The sequence below is a fragment of the Ochotona princeps genome, chromosome 18, assembly GCF_030435755.1.
Source record: "Ochotona princeps isolate mOchPri1 chromosome 18, mOchPri1.hap1, whole genome shotgun sequence".
Classification (NCBI taxonomy): domain Eukaryota; kingdom Metazoa; phylum Chordata; class Mammalia; order Lagomorpha; family Ochotonidae; genus Ochotona; species Ochotona princeps.
Window position 1 is genome coordinate 24,407,446 of NC_080849.1, and position 23,334 is coordinate 24,430,779.

The following is a 23,334-nucleotide window of genomic DNA, read 5'->3' on the forward strand; positions in this document are numbered from 1 at the left end:
GTTATATTTTTCAGTATTCAAATGTTCATCATAAATTTCCGTTTACTAAGAATTATATATTTGTTGTGAATAAGCAGTTTAAATTGGCATTATTGATTTAAAAGCACTCAACAAGGCCCAGCAAGGTAGCCTACTGGCTGAAGTCCTTGCTTGAAAGCACCTGGATCCCATATGTGTGCCAATTAGCATCCTGGCTGCTCCATTTCCCATCCAACAGCTTGTGGCTTGGGGAAGGAGTAGAAGGAGTAGAGAAAGGCCCAAAGCCTTGGGACCCTACACCCACGTGGGAGACCCAGAAGAAGCTCCTGGGTCCGGGCTTCAGATTGGCTCAGCTCCAGCTGTTGTGGCTACTTAGGAGGTAAAACTGAAGATCTTTCTCTCTCTCTCTTCTCTCTCCTCTCTGTAAATTTGACTTTCCAATAAAAATAAATAAATATTTTTTAAAAAGCACTCAACAAACAAACCATGTTTACTGTAACATGGCTGTTCATTGTTACACAATTGTATAGTTCTTATATAACAAGTGATTCCTGCTGATGGAAAGTATTGTGCATTTAACATCATTTAAAAGGATTGCTCTTGTGCTATTCTGGTCACTATTGTGTCATAAATAATATTTTGAAAACAATTGTATAACTTTGACATTTGATACAAAGAAATTACCTTTGGATCTAAATGTTATCGGAAAAATCATATTTCATTTTTGTCAAAATGCACTGACTGCACTGTCTTCTTCCAGTGTAGTCTTATTCGACATCACTCACATCCCGCCAAGTTGTTGCAATCCAAAATATATGAAATATAACCTATTTTTGTGTAGGCTATACTTTTCCTGCTTTAAAGTTTTGGAACCTCACAACAACCCTACTGGAAAGCCCCCAATAAGATGCCAAGGTCAAACCCTGTCAAGGATAACAAAGCATCTCACTCCAGGACTGGTACATCTTCCACTGTACAGAAACAGTAAGGCTCAACCCTCAGAGCAGTGTTACACTGTCACATCCAGTACTTGAATTACAGGACTGAGCAATTCAAGAACATGAAACAGAGCCACCATGAGACAAAAGCTCAGTTCCCCATGGTGGCTGAGATGAATTTAATGAGATTTTGCCATGCTCAAAATTTTTCTTACCAAACCTGATTTTTAAACCTTTTGTGATCGGTAATATGAATATTTCCAACAGTCTCTTAAAGTGATCCATATTCTTTATGGAACATCCGATGAATTATAAAAACCTTTTTTTTCCTCCTATAACTGATGACTGCGGACTTTTTACACCTAACTACTTTTATAGTAGATCAGTGCTACATCCTTGTGGATTTACATGTTAATAGGTACACTACATCAGTTTTTACTTTTTATAATTAAATTAAAATAAAAACTTGTTTTCTAGAAAAAAAAAATGGGTAAGACTGCATTAAGGAAACACAGTATTTGGGCTAGCATCCAAATGTTAAAACATGTAATTTCAGGCAAAGTCTACTTCATTGAAAACCATACTGTGGAACCTGGTCACAGCTGGAAAAATGTTGTCTCAATCCTGAGCATCATTTATTTTAAGGAAAAATAATCACAAGTAAATGGACTCAGCTAAAATAAATTGCTGTGCACAGTCAGTAAAATTTACATTAGAAAATCCAGAACAGAATAAAGAAACATCTATTCTCATCACGTGAAATCAAACTCAAATCAGAATGGAAACATAACACCCCTTCCTGATACAAGAAAGAAATGCAATTTAAAATATAGCTATGATTTACATTGAACATGCAAAACAAGAAAGCAAATTTTGGAACTAGAAGCACACAGTTTGATTCACATGCTGCTTTCTGGATTTTGAGAGATGCATTCATGAGTTTTATTTCTAGATATCAGAAAAGAAAGAAACAAGCATTGCCCCGATAGAAATTTAGCATAATGTAGGTCATTACAAGGTCATACTTCTAAATATCTTAGACCTCTGGAGAATTCACTATGTTTCATGCATCATTAGTTTTTTGTGTTTACTTATATTTTTGTTCTGATTATTGTCAAAAACTCCAATACTATTATCATAATTTGATGATTTATCACCATAAGCAACTCTTCCTTTTAATTCACACAAAAGCTTTTCCTAAGAAAGTGTCCATAAAACACCCAGAGGAGTGATAGAAAAGCTTAGGAAGGTTCATCAAAAGTTGCTCTTTCCAACTTTGAGGAAAACATTTTGAGTGATTGTTCTGGAAATTAACTCGACTAGTCGTTTGGTTTTGTGAAAATGTACCCTTTGTTTTCACAAAATCTGCAAATCCCAGAAAACAGAATTGTCAAAATAAGAGGCCTTTATATTATCTATGGTTTGTTTCTAATGTGCTATGAGGGTCACTTCGCAGGAATTACAGAGATAATTGGATTTTAACATTTGATTTATGGAAGTTAGAGTTTCAGAAAAGTGTACTAGGATTTGTTTTTGCAATGATTCTATTTAAACTTCAAGACAGACATGTGAACAATGTGTAAATGGCAACAAGATCATACACTCACTATTTCAGTATTTTTCTCATGAAAAGTCTGTCTTGCTGTTATCACCTATTCCTTTCCAAGTCTTTTTCCATTCTTAAGATGACAATATCTAAACCTTCAAATGCTAAGTCAGAATTAAAATCTCCAAAGCCTGGGGCCAGGAAAGCAAGGCATTACATTAAAGTCAGCACAATGTGGATATCTGTATATATACCAGGTGTGAAAGGAATCAGTTAGAAAAAGACTAATTTGCCATTCAGTGCAATTTTTTTTCTTTTACCCTAGAATTTAAAGATATGTTGTAGAGGGTTTCATAAGAGAAATTAGCTTGCAAAGCCCGGCATGGAAGCCTAGCAGCTAAAGTCCTCGCCTGCACATGTTCAGATCCCATATGGATGCCGGTTCTAATCCCTGCAGCTCTGCTGCCCATCCAGCTCCCTGCTTGTGAAGGATGGTCCAAGACCCAAAGACCTTGCACCCATGTGGGAGACTCAGAAGAGGCTCCTGGCCTCGGATTGGTGCAGCTGTGGCCGTTGCAGCCACTTGAGTGGAATGAATGGGAGATCTTCTTCTCTGTCTCTCTTCCTCCCTGTATACCTGACTTTCCAGTAAAAATAAAATCAATCTTAAAAAAAAGGAGTTAGCTTGCATCTGAATTGATTCTATCTGCAACTGGGAAAGACTGTGTGAAAGACAGACAGCTTGAAGAGCTGAGAATGCTGTGATTAGTAGGAATCTGTAATCATCACCCGAACAGGCCAGTCCATTGAGAGTCAAGTTCAAGTGCTCAGTAGCCTCTGCGGCTAAAGTAAGTGTTGCCTCAAGGCGATGCAAACTGGTGTGTATCCACCTTCTCATAGGAATTCTTGCTGGCATCTCTTCTTGGTTTCTCTCAGATATCCCCTTGTAGCTGATGTCCTTCAGGTGCTTTCTCTCAGCACTCTTATATTGCAGTTCTCTGTTTTGTTTGTAAAACTGAAAGTGCTGAATGTTGGGGTTTGAGAGTAGCACTCAGAGTGAAGAGTATGGCTTGTTGTAGCATAATGAACATATGATCCTGAGATTCCTGATTCACTGTTCTTTGATCTACCCATTGAACAAAACCATTAAGTATTTTCTGTTTGCTAATCTCTTTTTCAATAATCACTTACATGGAAATTAGAGTTACAGAGAGAAAGAGACTGACAGACACAGAAATACCTCATTTCTTATCAATTAACTGATCTGAGAAATAGGCAGACAGAAAGAGACGTTTCATATACTACAATTCACTCCCCAAATGCCCGAAACATCCAGGACAGAGCCATACTAAAATCAGAAATTGGGAATGCAACACAATTCATCCACATGGTTGGCAGGAAACCAATCACTGCTGTGTCCCAGGGCCTGTATTATCAAGAATTTGCTGCTCTAAGAGAAAGATTCAGGAATATATCACAGATACTGCAATTAGAAACACGGCATCTGCACTTGCATTTTAACTAGTAAACTGAACTTCTTCCACTCCCTGGGCTATTTTCTGTTTTACACAAGCCATAGGCAATCCGAGAAGAAGTGGTTCTTTCTACTTCAGGATTTCTTTAATGTAAAATATTATTTAAATAAAACAAGCAAGATTTGAAGCTCTAAACAAGGAACTAGGATTATCAAGCTTGGCAATGACAAGAGAAGACTCATTTTTCATGAAGAGATCACTGGAAACAAACGCACGGTGGTTGGTACAATATAACAGAGGCAAGTGAGAATGGGGCACTGTGAGGGGCAGTGAGACTAAGGCTGAAGGGCAGAGGACTAAAGACCTGCCAGGTCTCAGCTCTGGACATTGGACTTGATCCTGCAAGCAGAGAGGTACCTGAAGAACCTGAGTGTTGTGGTCAAGAGAATTTGGGAAAGGCTTGGTTTATTTTGTCAGGTGTACCTATGGCACTATTCTATCTTACATCTCCAGAATCTGAGGTTCAGAATGATGACAAATCATCCAACAACAATAATACACTGACTAAGCAGAAATGTCACACTAACCCAAGATTTAGGCACTTGATATCTGGACTCCAAAGTCAGTGATTTCTCTATTATAAGAAAACAAAAAACTCTCCACAACTACAGCATGCCATCCTGATTGTAATAGGCACCGATTCTCACAGATGCCTATATAAACGTAACAATCAAAAAAGGATAACAAAATCCATATGCAATGGACGAGATGAAGGCAATCAGACCTAATTTTCCACCTTCATATTGCTAATATGTACATAGCCAGGAGCTTCTGAGTACTTTTTTTTTTTTTTTTTTGAGATTTGCTATGTCTCCCAGACCCAGCCAAAGCCAATTCTGGAAACCTACAATGCTGGAGTCCCGGAAACGCAAATATACAACATCAGTGGTCACTATGGCCATCACTGGCACAGCTGGAACAAAGAAGAGGTCTGCTCTCCAGGATCTTCCTAACCAGTCGGACAAATTCAACTGGTTTAGATCAAGTGTTAAGAAAAATTGGTCCTCCAAAACAGAGCAGTAAGAAAACAAGTGCTTCTTTGTTCCTGTTGTTGGTGTTTGAATAATTGCCTAAACATCTGAGAAGGTTTTGATTGTTTATTTTTACAGATCATGTGATATAAAAAAAAACTCACCACAAATAAATTCTCCAGATTGTCCGCTTTCCTCTATTCTCCAGTTTATTTTAACATTAGCTTCTTAGTAATATACTCTGGGATATCATCTGCTTTCTTCAGATCAGTTCATTATACCACTACATGTGTTAGTTCCACCATGACCTGTCATGGTTCTGTAACTTAAGGTCTGATTGCACAGGCCTGGGAATCTTTTTTTCTGACATGCTTATTTCCACACATTATTTGCAGGCTATCCACTACTGTCAAATTAAACATTAAATTGTTATAGATTAATTGAATTTCAAGTTCTTCCTGCCTTTGTCTTGGCACTGCCAGACCACATGATTCCATGGAGGCTCGGTCTGGATAGTCCACATCCCTGGAAGACTAAGAAAGCATGTCCCTGCGTTGTACTTATCTTCTCTGGTTACACTGTCCAGCCTCCTAATACCCATCACTGTTATGCAAAGATCTGTACTGGCTTATGGTCAGCAGCACTACCCTCAGTTATTTCTGAGTGTTGGAACCTTTACTGGGAAATATAACTTATTTAGTTATCTGTCTCCTGTCTATCACATCCGTCTTCCTGTTGACTCACCCGTGTCTTCCCACTCCAGATTGCTATGGCTGTCCCCTTTCCCCTCACTCCAGAGTTACTCATTTTATGTCACTCAGCATGACAAATACCAGGCTGAAAATTTGATAATATTTCCAAAAGCTTAAGAATGAAATAAAAGAAAAAGCAACAACTATGGCCTATTCTGTGTGATTGCCTGACCCATAATACCCTAACAGTCAAATTATGTGTTTTCTCAGGGCATACACACAAGGAACTCTTTAAGGACTTAATGACTTCAGTATGTCACCAAAAAATATAAAGTAATGCATCATGGCTCAGGACCTTGTTATACTCTAGTGCTGTAACTTGTCAGACACAAAGATGAATAAGATCCTATACCAGAATTCCTTTTTAGTAAGGATTATGGAGTAGCAAACCATAAATGCACTACAAGCTGAGAATAAAACTTATTGGAGGCTAGAATCAGGCTTGACACTGGATGTAAAGGATTTGTGCAGGTCAGGCCAAGAGGCAAAAGCTGGCTGTAAGTGTAAGAAGGATGCAAGAGTTGCACCGATTGTGCAGTTGAGGGTAACAAAGGAAGCAAGTGTTGGCAAATTTTAAGGATCAAGATTTTGAAGTTGGATTGATGAGGAGCATATATTACCTTTTTTGTCTGCTACAAATGTGGGGTTATATTGCCCGTCTCTGTTTAGCAGTTGTACACAAATTCTCAAGAAAGGTCCTTTCCAGAAAGAGGAAAGCCGGTTGCTTTCATTGTCAAAATTAGTTTTAAAATGACAGTAGCCTGTGGTTAAGAATAACTGAGATGCAAATGCTTCATACATGCAAAACAACAACAAAAAAATGGGCCCTATGTCATAGGTTCTGGAATTGACACTCTAATATAATGAGAGTTAAAAACATGTGCCTACAATATAATAATTAAAAAAATAAAAACTCAGAGCAGCAGTCAGGCCAGCATTAGTAGAGGCCCTCCAGCTTCGGCTAACGTGTGTGTCTGACGACCTCATTAGTTTTCTCATGGGTGGAAACTAATACAGACAGATGTCCTGGACCATGTGACTGGGACAAGATAAATGGCCAGGATGCAGCTGTGTAGACAGCTGTCGAAGCTGATTAAAACATAGAACTATTCATTCCCTGTGTACTCTAACAGACTCTGGGATTATCACAATTTATACACCAGCCCCAAATCATATCTCTTACATAGTGATACAACTTAAGAACTTCCATTGTGCTAAGGTTCTTCAAAGTTCACTGACAATACAGGTCCAATGTCATGATCTTTAACTTGCCACCAAAGATTTGATAACTTCACTTGAAAAGATTCAGGTACAGAGAACTAGAAGCAAATTGAAGCCACATATTCTGTATAGAGGAGGGAATTAGGCAGCTCTAAATTTTAGTTACAATGCACCTGTCCCCGACTTTATAATCCTGGATGTTAACCTAACTGACACAGAAAGGGAGCAGCCTAGTTGTTCCTTGATGGAAGAATGGATAAACTGTTAGATATTCAGGAAATGGATTTTAGTCAGCAATGAAAATGAACAATTTAGTGTTTCCATGAGACTTCAAATGAGATGATTTAGGCTGAGCAATGAAAACACATTTATGGAATTGCAGCCAGGCAGGGCCGTTCCACTGTTAACCAGTCCATCATATTCCGGATGGAAACTCAGACTTTCCAATAATGACCATGAGAATTGTGCCCCTTGAATGTTACTTGCAAAACTTTATAAAGAAAGATTTTATTTATGTGTGCATGCATGTAATTATATATTCATTTATTTATCGGAAAGGGAAAGTGACAGAGAATGAGAGACAAGCAGAGAGATAAGAGAGATATCTTCCATCCATTCAGCCACTCCCCAAATGGCTGTAACAGTTACATCTAAACCAAAGGGAGCCAAGAATTCCATCCTGGTCTTCACACAGGTGACAGAAGCTAAAGTACTGGGCCATCTTTCCCTGCTTTCCCAGGCACATCACCAGGAAGCTGGAGAATGGGGAACAGAGCAGCCAGGACTCTAACAGGCACACCAGTACAGGATGTCTGTCTCACAAGCTACAAGGTAACTTGCACCACAACAGCTCAACTTGCAAACTTCGGTGGCTGTTTTTATTTTTATAGCTGTAACATTTTCATCACATTTTGCATTTTGTTTTTTTGTTTTTTGTTTATTTTTTGTTTTTAAAGATTTATTTTATTTTTATTTTATTTTTTTTAATTATTTTTTAAAAAATCTTACTTAGTTGATTAGGGTACAAAGGGTCAAGGGCTATAGGGTGAAAATGGGTAATACCATTGTTTCCACACGAATATTATCATTTTTCCCTGTATCTGGGGTCAGAGGAGAAACAAAGGGAAAAGCCCCACCCATCCCAGATCCCCGATATGAGGTGCGCTTCAAGGGTCCTGCTCAAGCAGTTTTGATAGTTCAACAGGTCTGAATTGCTGCCAAATGGTGCAAACAATGCTGCTCTAAATTTGCAAAGAACAACAATTTCAACTCTTTATTATAACCTGCACAGGAAACACAGCCCTGTTAACATGCTGATTCTGGTCCTGCATGCCTGAGTTGGACCTGTGAGCATATAACTACAAGAAAGAAAGTGTGGTGTATTAAGTTTCCCCCAAGCTACAGTAATTATTCAAATAGCAATTGGAAATGAAAAGATAAACTATATAATTAAGAAAATGTGTTAGAAAAAAATATAATACATATCAAAATTAAATGGATGGGCCCGGCGGCATGGCCTAGCGGCTAAAGTCCTCGCCTTGAAAGCCCCCGGATACCATATGGGCGCCGGTTCTAATCCCGGCAGCTCCACTTCCCATCCAGCTCCCTGCTTGTGTTCTGGGAAAGCAGTCGAGGACGGCCCAATGCATTGGGACACTGCACCCGCGTGGGATACCCGGAAGAGGTTCCAGGTTCCCGGCTTCAGATCGGCACAGCACTGGCCCGTTGCGGCTCACTTGGGGAGTGAAACATCGGATGGAAGATCTTCCTCTCAGTCTCTCCTCCTCTGTGTATATCTGGCTGTAATAAAATGAATAAATCTTTACAAAAAAAAAATTAAATGGATGATGCTGACACTCTGGGAGTCAACCACATCACTCTGAAGCTCCGTGAGGGTGCTAATCTTTGGTGATCACCAAGTCTGCAATGATTCGCGAGTTTTACGAATGGACAGACTACATACATCTCAACAACCAGTCCCTCAAAATCTCCAATAAGGTCATCGCAAGTCTTGGACCCTCCATCTATGATGGCAGAAATGTCTTTGCAATGCATACTGAAGGTTGCTGTAGGTAAAGGTATTTTTCAGTCACTCAAGTATAGGTTAACTAACCACTCTGAATAAGCACTGAACCAAACTAAGCATGAAATGGCTAGAGTAACAAGTTGGTTCTATATTTGCGATCAGAATAGGGCCCTTTTCATAACAAGACTTGGAACAGACCCAACAGTCCTTAGATGAAAAATGAAGATAGACACACGCACTCACATAGTGCGTCTATATAAATTCCATGAACTTGGAAATCCTTGAGCCTTTCTGAGTGGGGGATTTTGAAAAGCTGTTGATTCCAAGGAGTAAACATTAAACTCGGAGCAAAACAACAATGACCACTGGTGACAGAACCAATCAGCATAGCACTTCTGTCAAAATTAGCTTTGTTTGAAAAGTTGAAGCAATCTAAATCAATGCCTGCTTAGGAAAATGTTAGAATGAGGAATAGAAAAATAACTTCAGCTTAAATGCGTCAGTTAAACAAATCAGAAGAAATCAGTACATGAAAATGCAGCAAAACACAATACATACAATGAGCAATAAACGTCATATTTGTCCTCAGTTTCACTCTATCACCAGTAGATGAAAATCCAACATTCATCTTGATCTCAAGCGTACATTTTTCTGTTATTTGTTCAGTTCAGTACTTCTGAACAAGCCCTGCTTTTCTGAGCCTTTTCTAACATGCAGATTACTTACAATTTTACACCATTATGTAAAACTGTAAGTAAAGAAACCCATTCAACATTTCACAAGCTAATTAGTGTTCAGGGAATTTGCCAGCTTTGGTTTTCAGAACTATTTTTCAATGAGGTATTTGTGAAACACAGAACTTCAATTTCAATTGAAAGGTATTTTTTTTGAGAAATGAATCACATCTTAACAGAAAAAAAACACTAATTACCAGATATTTTCATTTGAGAACATCTTTTTTTCCAGCAAACATTATCTTTAATGGATGTTTTCCTTGTTTGCTGAGAATAAACCAAAGCCTGAATGATTAAAGAAAAAAATTGCATTTTTGCTAAAATGGCCACTTACTTCCTCTCATGTCACTGGGAGTTTGTTTTTGTTATATTAACTCTGAAGTTGTTTCTCTTTGACTCCCCACCTCATCTGGTGTTTTGAGCTCATAGTCTTAGTGGGTGGTCAAATCATGTTCTCTACCATCTTCTTTGGTATGGCTCTATTTTTCTCTTCCCTTGGAACAATATGTGTTTTCCTTCAACACATGGAAAATCTCTTGACAAATAATGTTGGTTTCTTCTATTTTAATTTTAGTTTTCATTTCATTTGAGGAACACACCTATGAGGAGAAAGATCATCTAATTTACTATCAAATGTTCATTACAGCTGGGGATGGATCAGGCTGAGGGCAGTCAACCACAAATTGCTATGTGTCTCCCACATAGGTGACAGGGATCAAGTGCTTGAGTCATCATTCAGAGTCTTCTAGAATGAGGTATCTGGACTCACATTTGGAAACAAGAAGCAAATACAGGCAACTGTTACAAGATGTGAGTGTCTTAGACAAGTTGGGTTGAGTTCCTGGTTCCTGGCTCTAGTTCCTTGCAGACCCTGGGAGGCAGTGATGATGAAACGTATAATTGGGTTCCTCCCAAGTCATTTGTGGCATGTAGGGTGGGAGAGTTCTTTTTCTGTGTATTCTGCCTCTCAAGTTCATTTTTAAAGGGACAGGTAGAGATGTGAGACACAGAACTGGAGAAAAGGTTAATGGGCATTTGGTAATCCCTAACTGAGTAATGACAGAAGCAATCTTCATCAGTCCTTTAAAAAGGACAGTGGTACACTCACCGCTCCCTTCTGTTGGTCAGTGATACCCCCAGGAACAGTGAGTGATCCCAAGACCAGCAGCTGATCTGGCACTAGAATGATAGGAAATAATGATTCTAAGGCAATCAGGAAAGACAGGCTGTGAGAACAGCATTGTGGCCCTGTGCTGCCTAAAAGGGAGACTATCAGCATCTCCTTCTGCTTGTCTTGCACACTGACCGGAAAGATGATCTGTCCCTTGCATGAAATGATCCACACTTGTTTATGACATACTGTTTTATCTTCCTTATCCATTAATTAGCATACACTTAAATCTGCAAATATTATTCAGTCTCCAAGGGCCCTGTTTCAGATTGTTAAGGAAAATGAGGCTTGAGCACTGCTTTGTTAGGAAATCTAAAATGTTGACTTTTAATGGTCATTGAGGTTTTTTTTTTAAGCTTAAATGCGCATAAGAAAGATGGGATGGAATTCACTCTTGAAAATAGGGATACTAGAAAGATTTGTGAGAATGGGGCTTCATCTGGAACTATGCTAAAAAATCCTCTTTTGTTTCTCCTACCAACTGTACAATGAAGTTCATGTATTCACTAGTGCTTTTATTGAGAGTCAAGTCTATTCAATGTAAAGAACTGGTGAATTCATCAGATTACTGATTCCATTGGTTTTGGGGCTAACACACAGTTAAATAATGCTTGTTGCTGGTGTTTTCTATCTAGAAAGTCTACGGACATTGTTTTGTATGTATGTCTTCAAGGTAGTTGGTACCAGGGCTAGGAATATACAAGTCTATTAAAAATGCTTATTGAGAGAAATTAATTTCACTAGAAATTTTTAAGATTTCTAAATTATAAATATTCTGCTTAGAAATGGCTTAACCAAATGAGAAGGGCATTAAGGGTACAGAAATAAGTATATTATGATCTCTATACTAAATGACAGCAGATAAGGATCCGGCTGAAAACAAAACTCTTTCCCTGAGAACACATGCTTTCCATTCTATTGCAAACATGAAGGACAGTTTTTTAAAGATTTATTTAATCTTTATTGGAAAGTCAGATACACAGAGAGGAGACACATAGAGGAAGATCTTCCGTCTGATGATTCACTCCCCAGGCGGCTGTAATGGCCAGAGCTACAACAATCCAAAGGCAGGAGCCTGGAGCTCTTCTGGGTCTCCCACACAGGTGCAGGGTCCCAAGGCTTTGAGCTGTCCTCAACTGCTTTCCCAGGCCACATACAAGGAGCTAGATGGGAAGCAGAGCCACCAGGATTAGAACCTATGCTCATATGGGATCTCAATGCGTGCAAAGGGAGGACGTTAACCACTAGGCTACCATGCCAAGCCCATAAAGGACATTTTGAAATAAAAGTTCTCTCATGGAAGCAAGAAGATCCTGAGTTAGATCTGAATTACCTTCTCTGTTAGTCCCTTCAGAAACCATTTCTTATAAATTCCAATGATCAATGTCAGAACATCTCTAAATCCCTAGCTAATGCTTTGCCCAACAGACAGAGTATTAAATATTTCTTATTGGTTGGGCACCTCATTGAACATGTCTTTAACCACCTAAGTGCACAATTTTCCAATTACCTTTTCAGAAATGATGTGCAAGAATAATCCAACTAGAAGGTGAAACCTTAGCTCTTTCACTAATGTGAAATTGATTGCTTCCTTGGTTCCCAGGGATATTTTTCTTGAAAAAGAAAGAAAGAGACAATTCAATTTAAGTGCCAAATTGACAGCCTAGAGACTAGAATGCCAATAGGCATTTATTTGCCCAAAGACAAGATAAACTAAATATAAAGATACAGCAAACTTTTCCTGTGGTATAAATTAAAATATCTGGATTAAATGTGCAGGTATATCTGGATATTCATAATGCCAAATGCTGGACTAAATCATCTTACTCAGAAAGGCAAACATAGAGGCTTTACACACAAAGATATGGCCCTTCTAGGACACAGCAGCAATTTGTTCTAGATTCTTGTTTCTTCCTTGTCGTTAATTGATCGAAATTTTAAGACACTTAATATTGATAATATTCAGCTGATACTGACAATAGTGAGAAAAACACTTTAATATCCCCAGCAGTGAGCAAGCCATTAGAGCTCTGAGTAGTTTAATAAACCATGATGTCAAGATAGGAACAGGACATTAATAAAGAGTACATTTTGAGAATAATACAGAATTTTAAAGTTCTGTTTATATGGAAAATCTCTTGAAATAGGTGCTTGAAATAGTAAGTAGGTTTATCTGATATTACTTTTGACACAAAGAGAGAAAACTATATATTTACAAAATCATAGTTGCATAAAAGTTTAAACTAATGAAAGAAATTTAGCAAGATAAACTTTATAATGAAAAACACAAAATTCTGTCATCAAAACACAAGTACACCCAGAGTATAACACAGGAAGTGGTTCATGTGACAGTCAAATGATGAAGATTCAGCAGTTATGAATCACAGGATGCAGTTAACTTGATTGAAGCAGTTTGCCAGAAACACAATTCTCAGAAAGGCACTCCCAGAAGCAGCTTGTTCTTCACTGTGATTCTGGCATGACATGATGTGTTCAACCAACAGGGCGGTCTAGTGTCAGTTGTTTACTAAAGAGGACTCCTACATTTCAGAAAATTCACCCAGAGGTGAGGGTGTTAAATATGTTTACATTACAGAAGACATGAAGCAACAAAGTTGTCTCCAAATGATGATAAGAGGAGTCAAATTCAATGAATGCTAACTACGTACCAGGCACCGCTCCAGTTACCACGTAGCTGTCATCATATTATATGTATCAGCAACCTGCCCTAACCAGTACTCAAAACAAAACTCTGGAACTTGAAGTAACATTAACCTGAGCATTTCCAAAAAGAAAACTGAAAAAAAAAAAAAAAAAAGAGAGAGACAGCAATTTTCTCAGTATGCAAAGACCACCACGAGGAAAGAACATTCAAGCTGTTCCACTTGACTAAAAAGAACAGAGCAAAAATCTAGAGTAAAACCTGCAGGCAAGGAGAGGGCAGGTGTACTCATAATGGAGAAAAACAGCTGCAGAATTTCGCAGTCTGTGTGGTAGTTATTTGGTGTGGTTGGTTAATATTCCACTTAGGGTCTGGCACTCAAAGTCTGAATTCCTGGATTGAATTCCCAGTTATGCTCCTGTCTCCAGCTTCCTGACAAGGCACAGCCTGGAAGACAGCAGCAGATGGCTGAACTGAGACCCTACCAGTCATATGCGAGACTAAGTGAAGTTCCAGCTCTTAGATTCAGTATGGCCCAGCACTGGTTATGGTAGGCACTGGGAGAGTGAACCAAAGAATGGGAGATCTCTTTCTGTATCTATCTTTACTACCTTTCTCTTTTCCTACCTCCCCATACTCCCTGCTCCATAACGCTGCTCCTGTGCCCTCCTCTATTCCTCTGCCTTTAAAAGAAATAATAATTAAGGGCCCGGCGCAATAGCTTAGTGGTTAAGGTCCACGCCTTGAATGCGCCGGAATCCCATATGGGCGCCGGTTCTAATCCCGGCGACCCCACTTCGCATCCAGCTCCCTGCTTGTGGCCTGGGAATGCAGTCGAGGATGGCCCAAGACTTTGGGACCCTGCATCCGCATGGGAGACCTGGAAGAGGCTCCTGGCTTAAGATTGGCTCAGCTCTGGCCGTGGCGGTCACTTGGGAAGTGAATCATCAGATGGAAGATCTTCCTCTCTGTCTCTCCTCCTCTCTGTATGTCTGACTTTGCAATAAAAATAAATAAATCTTTTAAAAAAAGAAAAAAGAAATAATAATTAAAGTATAATGTGCTCTCTATATAAGTTTTTTCAAGTGCAATTGAATGGCCCCTGAAAGGGAGAGAGAATGGAGGCAATTATACATCTAATGTACCTTTAACAAGTCTCTAATCCTTGCCCTTATGTAGTTTTCTCTGCGTCTAAAGAGATAATTACCATTTTGGTGTAATACAAAATGATATATTGCACAAAATGTGGTCTTGGCTTCAACACAATAATTTCCTTATGTGTCTTTCTATGTTTGATGGAGGAAGAGAGACAGACATAAATATTATTCATACTGTTATGTTGCAGAGTATGGAACAGCATGGAATTCAGTACCAACAGAGGACAAATTCTTTCTAATGATGTTTAACAGTAATCTACAATGAAAACACAATCCTTCTGAAAGAATAGTTTGTATCCATAATTCTTTCAATTATGTGTGTTTTCCTGCATGAATAAAGCAGAATGACACAAATTTCTTACATGCAGTGAACTAGAAAAGGTAGTGAAGAAGCTCTGGGCTTGGGATCAATTCTTCCAAAGAATAAAATAACTTTCATTTGTGAACATACACACAGCTTTGAAGTAGATGGAATTCCTCTTAAGGTTTTGGCTGATCAAGTCTTATTTCAACATGTAATTTTTAAATCAATATTTTTAGCAGCAAAGATTCTAGCTACTGCAGGTCAATATATTTTCACAAGATATTCTAATTTTATCTACAATAATTGCTTCCAGGAAAAACTCAACTTCTTTCTACTCAATTATCTATAAGAAGTTAAAGAAAGGATCTTAAATGTCAATGCAAGTTCCAGTTGCTTTGCTTCCAATTCAAAAACAAAAAGAAATGTGAATATAAATATATATAACACAGAATATATATATATATGTATGTATGTATTTCCAATGCAAATGGTATTCCATAGACACCAAAGCAGAAAAAGCACATGGATTTAGAAGGTACACTGGATGCAAAGCCACCATAATTGAAATCGCATATGTGTCAACACATAATCTAAAATCAGTGGATCAGTGGATCATAAAATACTAGTGGGAGCAATTTCTAATCTGAGATCTACATTTTGGATAACATATAATATATTGGCTTTGAAATCTGAATGAGTGGTAAGACTATTCGACATTAAGTGTAAACAGTGGTAAACCAAGCTGTCATCTAATGTCAGGAGAAAAAATAAGTTCCAGTATACCCATGCCAACTTTCCTTTCCATCAAGACAATGTCGCACATCTCAAGTACAACTTTCTGGATTGAATATTTACAGTCAGTAACTCATAAGAAATTATTATATTTGGGATGGCCCTGAAATGAAAATAAAGGCAATTACGAGGGTTGCACCAGATTGGAAATTTTGAGTGTACAGCTTAGTTGTGTTGTTTTGTCTCAATAATGCCAATGTCCACAATATTGGTACATTGGTCTGTGGTCATTAGTTTAGTAGTCCCAGGATAGAAGCCTGGAGATTAAGCCAGCTGTATAATTCTGGAAGTTGGTATAGCACATATACCTCAGTATTATTACACCAACAGGTGAAAAATTGGGGATTACTATGTTGAGACTGACTGTTAAAATTAAAAACAGGAACTGGCAGTTGACTGTTGTTTACTAAGGGTAAGGTTAGAAGGTAAGAGCACTGACAAAGTCTGCGTTCTGAACACTGCTTACGTGAGGTTTCACGTGTCATACTAGGATTAGCAGAATTGCTTTCCAAAGAAGCAAAACTTCCTAGACTCTGAACATTCTCATTTTTTGGAAAAAAAGATCTCCCTCTATTCAAAATTTGAGCATATGTAGTGAAGGTGTTAACCCGGTTTTAGCACGAGTCTCACGATACAAACTACATGTGGTATGACAGTCAGGACGTAAAGACTGGTTTGATTTGTCCAGAAAGAAGAATTTACTCCAACAAGGTCTTTATCATGTGAAATTTTTCTTCTTTCTTTTTGTAATGTATCATCATTTATTAACGCTTACCTTATATAGAGTTATCTAGCTGTCACCATAGATACAAAAGAATCTAAGAAAATAATTGCTGCCTTGTGATTTTATCACCAAAGAGGAAGATTTTTGACAAGTACACAAAAATGATATAATACACACAGAAGATAAAATGTAAACAATAAATAATACATAACTGTAAACAAAAATAAAACCAAATGTAAGCAAATCAATGAATAAGAACACGCTAGTCACTGTCCTTCCTCTAGCAAATGATTTGTACTATGTGACTAAGTCAAAACTTTCTCTCTCTACCTTCCTTTGCCCAAATTTCCAACTCAGTCAAAGAAACAATAACCACGTAAAAATGAGATGTTCTTGCAGGTGAATATAGACAGGAGTCTTCGATAGGTGGCCATAAGCAATTTCAGAACAGGGAGCCACAAAAATGAACAATGAATAAAATATTTCAGAGAGGAAGAATAGAATTAATTTTGCTAATTAATGTGACCAAAAGGACAGAAAAATACACTGTGAAGAGTAAATGTATGAATCTGCCCAATAATCATTAAACTGCTTGTTTCATTCTTTTGGAATTAATTGAGCAACATTGTCTTGGTGATAAAGGCACTTATTTGGGTGTTAGTTAGAATTCCTTATCTTTAAAAATGAATAAAAAGACAATTTTTTGCAGACATCAAGAATGAAATCCTGGGGCCTGGGGCGGCAGCCTAGTAACTAAAATCCTTGCCTTACATCCTCTGGGATCCCTAATAGGCACTGGTTCTAATTTTGGTGATCCCGCTTCCCATTTAGCTCCCTGCCTGTAGCTTGGAAAAGCAGTTGAGGAGAGTCCAAAGCCTTGGGAACTCGAACCCATGTGGGAGACCTGGAAGAGGCTCCGGACTCCAGGCTCCTGGCTTTAGATTGGCTCAGCTTTGGTTGTTGTGGTCACTTGGGGAGTGAATCAGCAGGTGAAAGCGCTTCCTCTCTGTCTCTCTTCTCTGTATATGTGATTTGGCAATGAAAACAAACAAATCTTTAAAAATATCTACTTTGAAAAAAAAAAGAATGAAATCCCTATGCCTAAATATGATAAAATTGGAAAGCATTTTGCAAATGTGGTGTCAAATGTCTTTCAACATCATTATTTCTTGCATGTGTATTACATTTACATATTTTAAAATTTATTTTATGATACAGTTTCATAGACTCAAGGATTTCCCCACCCCCTCACCAAGACCCTACCACCCACTGATTTCCCCTGTATTGTTATAACAATAGTAGAATCCTTTAAAAACCAATCATAAGTCCATTATTCTGCTATTTAAGTGCATATTAATATTGTAGGTATAGACAATAGCAGAAAGTCTGGCATCCTATTGTCAGGATATATTTAAGAGTTTCATTAAGGAGTTAGTCTTTAATTTGGGAGTAGAGATACATACTGCAATGTATCTTCTCTTCGTGTTATACTTGCATCCATTATACTATTTCTCTAGATGAATATATGTATATAATTGTTTACTTATATACTTATTGATCTTGGATTTTTGCATGAAGGCTACCTTATATCACAGAGAACATATGATATTTTCCCTTTGGGGCGAGGCATATTTTAGCGAGCATAACAGTCTATATTTCTCTCATCAAGATTTCTTACTCCAGAGGCTAAGGATTTCCCATTTTTCACCTGGCAGAAGAGCTAGAACTATGCAAAAACAATAAAAACCATGGGAAAAAGTCCATGTACACTTCTGAACATCTAGTGTGAACTAATTCATAATTATGGGTCACACTTGCTGTGAGTGGAGAACTATGGTAACACCTTCCTCGTCCAGACATTCGTTTAAACAAGTAAAATATAAGAAACAGGCAAGAATAAAATCTAGCCAGTGACCAAATAAAACCCTTCAACCATGGAAAAGCTAGTGGAATTATTAATAAGGAGAAAAGCTTAGGAACATTTAGAAATGCATTATTTATTAAGAAACTGTCAGTGGGACTCATAAAAGGCAGGCTGTGAGTGAAAAATATGCCTGTTTGGATTGAGTGTATTACTGCAGACAGGCTGGAGATAAGCTGCAAACAAAGGGGAACATTAATCTGACTCTCATAAAAGCATTTGTTATGGCAGCAACTAGTGCAGGGGTTTAAGCAAATGAAACACAATATGTGGTGAAAGTAAGTCGGAGTAATTAAAGAATAAGGATCGTTGTACATTGTATGAACTATAGAGTTGAATTTAGGCACCTCATCCTGAGGACAGTGAAACGATACTATCCACTTGGGAAACAAAAGGCGTTAAGATGGCCAAATTCAAGACTACGGGGCCATTTATAATGTGACTTACTCATCAACCATAAGCAAGAAAACGATAAGTGCTCAGAATCCTTCCCTATTTCCATGAATAACTAGAGTATATCTTCTAGCCAGGTCTTATAAAAAAAACTGGGGAGTGGGTCACAAACAATAGCCTGTAAGGCTTTTCTTTTCCCATGGATAAGCAGAATTAAGCTAAAATCAAGAGGAATAATGCAGCAAACTCAGTCATCAAAACAAGGATATCCTGGTCAGGCTGCGCTGTGCCACTTCTCTGTTTTCCTCATCAAAACTCGCTGGTCATCTCATAAGGTGTACCTACTATCCTGTTTCTTATTACCATGCCCTTCTCTTTCTTCTCCAACCACCATCATCTCTCACTTGGATTACTGCAATAACCTCCTAACTAGTCTGCTGCTTGACTTTAATTCCCCTATACCTTGTTTTTGTTTTTTTCCCCCACATAGTAGCCAATGTCAAACCTGTCATAGATTCACTTTCATGACTTTCTAGAAACTCACATTTCCTCATCTGCATACATGAGGTACTGCAGCCACCCTAAAAACAGAACCAACACTCACCAGTCCTTCATTGGAAGAGCGTCAGCTGGGGGATTCTTCTATCCTTGATAGCACACTGAGATGTGAACAAATGACAGTTTTTTATTAAGTCATGAGGTTTTGAGTGGTGCTTTGGCACTACAGAATGTATTTAACCAATCCAAAAATTAGAGCAGAATGGAGGTGTTCATGAAATAAAAGCCTAAAGCGTGTGACATTTCCATATCTTTTCTTTTTTGCCTGCCTACGTCATCATCTAACTGGTCGGAATCTATGAAAACTACAATCACAAATATAGCTTTTTATCAGAGCCAATCTGTATCTACTGTTTTGTTGACTAATTAGTCGCTGATTTGCTTAACAATATTTGAGGGCTATCCTACTAAAAAGGTGTCTGTACTTGCTCCTTCTCATCTGCATTTCCCAACTCACAATCGACAGCTGTCAGACAGCACATTACATCCTGTCTTCATTATGTTTGACAAAATCCTTGTTCTGCTTTTTAACATACCTGCCAAGAAGTTTCTGCTCCCATTTCTTTATCTGCCTTTACTTCTCACGCAGATCTATTTTGTTGCATTTGCTGGGCTCAAACAGTTTTATGTAATGATCTCACAGATACTCACTACTCTAATCATTATCACACATACGCAAATTTATGTTAGATTTTCGCTGCTGGACAATTTGATAGAGACACAATAGAACTGCATTTATTGGCATTAAAGCCCACGTACGTAGACTTCGATCGTTAGTATTATTATTATTTTTTAAATTATAATGTTCTCATCGTCTCTGTTAGCTAGTTTTGAGATTTAATTAGTCCTTTCTCCTGCGCATGCTTCCAGTAAAGTGTTCTTTTTTTGTAAGATTTATGTTTTATTTGAAAATCAGAATTACTTGGGTTGGAGGGGAGAAGAGAGAGAAAGAGAACTTCCCTCTACTGTTTCATTCCCCAAATGGCGGTAATGGATGAAACTTGTAACTTCTTCTGGGTCTTTAAAGTGGGTGCAAGAGCTCAAGGACTTGAGGAATTCTCAGCTGCTTTCCCATGCCACAAGCAAGGAACTGGATCAGAAATGGAACAGCCAGGACACAGATTCCCCTGTAGGGGGAAGCTTAGGCTGCTACACAATGGTGGCAGACAATAAAGTAGTCTTTCTAAACTATCACATCACTTTTCCCCAAATTTTTCTAAGTAACTTAATTTATAGGAACATTTTCTTTAGTACCTTCATTATCAATGTAATAGCTATTCAACATCCTGGTTTCCAGAAATAGTGCTGAGAATTTTATATGTAAATGTGTTTATGCTTACAGGACAGTCATAAGGAATGGTTACCATACTTAAGCACACTTTATGGATGAGATAAGCAATAGAGAGTAGACTTCACATTTCTGGAGGCAATATACCTTCTAACAGATGGGGAATTTTCCTCCTTGTAAAGGAGTAGAATAAAGAAATCTGGGTTGGTTTAGTTCCTCTGTTTCTCTTATCCCATTTCATTGAATTTCATCTTTCCACCTATCAAACAGGGACAATGATAGAGTTGCACTGTGAATTATAACACATGCTCAATATATCTGAAAACATGAAAACAATTGCAAATTTGTGAATTATATTTTTTTTCTGCTGGAAGAAGTCAAAGTTGGTGTATTCAGTCCCTTTTCAACAATGAACCTGGGATATTAGCATTTCTGTAACATCAAAAACTTCTTTAAGAAGCTAATAGACAGAGAGACAGCTTGTGAACCCATGTCTTAATATTCAGTTTTAAATGTTGGCATTTAAAAATGTTTAATTAATGGATGATCAATTCCAAATAAATTATCATATTCAGAGGTGATAATAATCAATGGAGGACATGGCAGTGTTGGGTTGAGAAAGGTCTCATTTGACATTAAAGAAAATGACATAACAATGGCTTCGTATTTATAATTTTACTCATTCATCATGACATTAACATGGAAAACGTATTAGCTCTAATTAATCCCTTTGATTCTATGACTTCTACCAAGTTGATAATAATAATCATGTTATGAAGATTATGGTAAAAATGACAGGACTTTTTAGACATAAAGAATTGATAACAATAATAACTCAATAGTATCTATTTTGTGCATGTATCATCCAAAATGTACAGTATCAAGCATTAAAAGTATGAGGAGCAGGCTGCATTCACTCACTGTAGCAGGAGAAACAAATCATAAAGATAAGATAACGTTCCACTACTTCCACATGAGATTCACTTTATGTTGAAGTTTACTTCTTCCACTGTATCGTTTCTACATCCAGATGAATTATACAATCTCTTAATTATGATTTCGGAATGTAAGAAATAGTTTTGCTTTCAAGGGGATTCTGGATTTAGATTATGATTTTTGGATTTCCAGTTCCACTACTGCTTGCTTACAGCCCGATGCTCAAATAATACCATGTTGCTTAATCACTTTAGCTTTCATTTTCTCCACTGTAAAATGGTAATAATAATTCTAACTGTTCCTAATGTTAGTGGTGAATACTAAATAAAGACACACTTGAAAACAAACAGAACAGCGTCTTGTGTGATGTGTGCTTATTTTATACGTTAGTGTTGCCCTAAAAATACCACTTTATTACTAAATTCATTTCTTTCAGACTATGAAGCAAGCTGGGAGTAAAAGTAAAATCTGTTATTAGGAAGGCAAGGGAAAAATTTTTCTTTTGTCCTCAAGCAATTTTCAAAATGTAATTAATATCATTATCTCTTCAGGTCATACCTGCTATGCCCAGACCTGCTGTCATTTCTGTGTAAAGAATTGTCCTTGATGAGTAATTTGGCCCCTTGCCCTGGCCATCAGCCAGACTTCTGCTTATTTCCTGGGACCTGCCAGGTGATGTATTGTTTCCAGGCTTAGCATTGTTTAATGTTCACACACCAATTACTAATTGAAGTTCCTAGAAGCTGATTCCTGCAAGCAAACATTGTGCTAGTACTAGGTTCAATCTGTCCACAGCCATGTGGGAAACCTTCTATCCAAAAGCAGCTTACAGAAGTTTGGATGTCTGGCTGGAAAACTAGATGTCCCTCCACCTCCACTCCCTTGTCCAGTTGGCCTTGATGTATTTGGTCTTGAAAGTCCATATTTTAGGAGTACTCCATCTGTTGATGGAAAGATTTGAGACATCTTTGAAAATAATCCTAAATAGCTGTCTGCCTCAATAGAAACAGGCAAAGACTTTTTAGACGGTGTATATGGTACAATATCATCCATATGCTATGTCTAACTTGCACTAAATACAAAGTATATGTTGAGTAAATAAAAGGAAGAAATGATAACATAAAAAAGAATAAGGCACTATTTTCATATGTATGCATTCCTTTTCAAAAAAATTTTTTAAACATTTATTTATTATTTTTATTGCAAATTCAGATATACAGAGAGGAGGAGAGACAGAGAGGAAGATCTTCTGTCTGATGTTTCACTCCCCAAGCAGCTACAATGGTTGGTGTTGCGCCAATCTGAAGCCAGGGGCCAGGAGCCTCTTCTGGGTCTCCCATGTGAGTGCAGGGTCCCAAAGATTTAGGCTGTCCCTGACTGCTTACCCAGACCACAAGCAGGGAGCTGAATGGGAAGTGGGACTGCTGGGATTAGAACCGGCACCCATATGGGATCCCAGCACGTGCAAGGCCAGGACTCTAGCCAGTAGGCTACCACGCCAGGCCCTTCAAAAAGATTTTTAATACATCTCATTGTAATTTAATATACCTTGAAGATATACAGCATAATCCATTCTTCATGCGAACTTCATTTTAACATTTGGATTTATCAAATCCAAATTGTATGTCTGTTGCCTAATTTATTCATTTAATGTTTACTGAATGTCTGAGTGACATGACGTGCTAACTACTAAATGTATAAAGATTCTTGAACTCACCTCCAACTT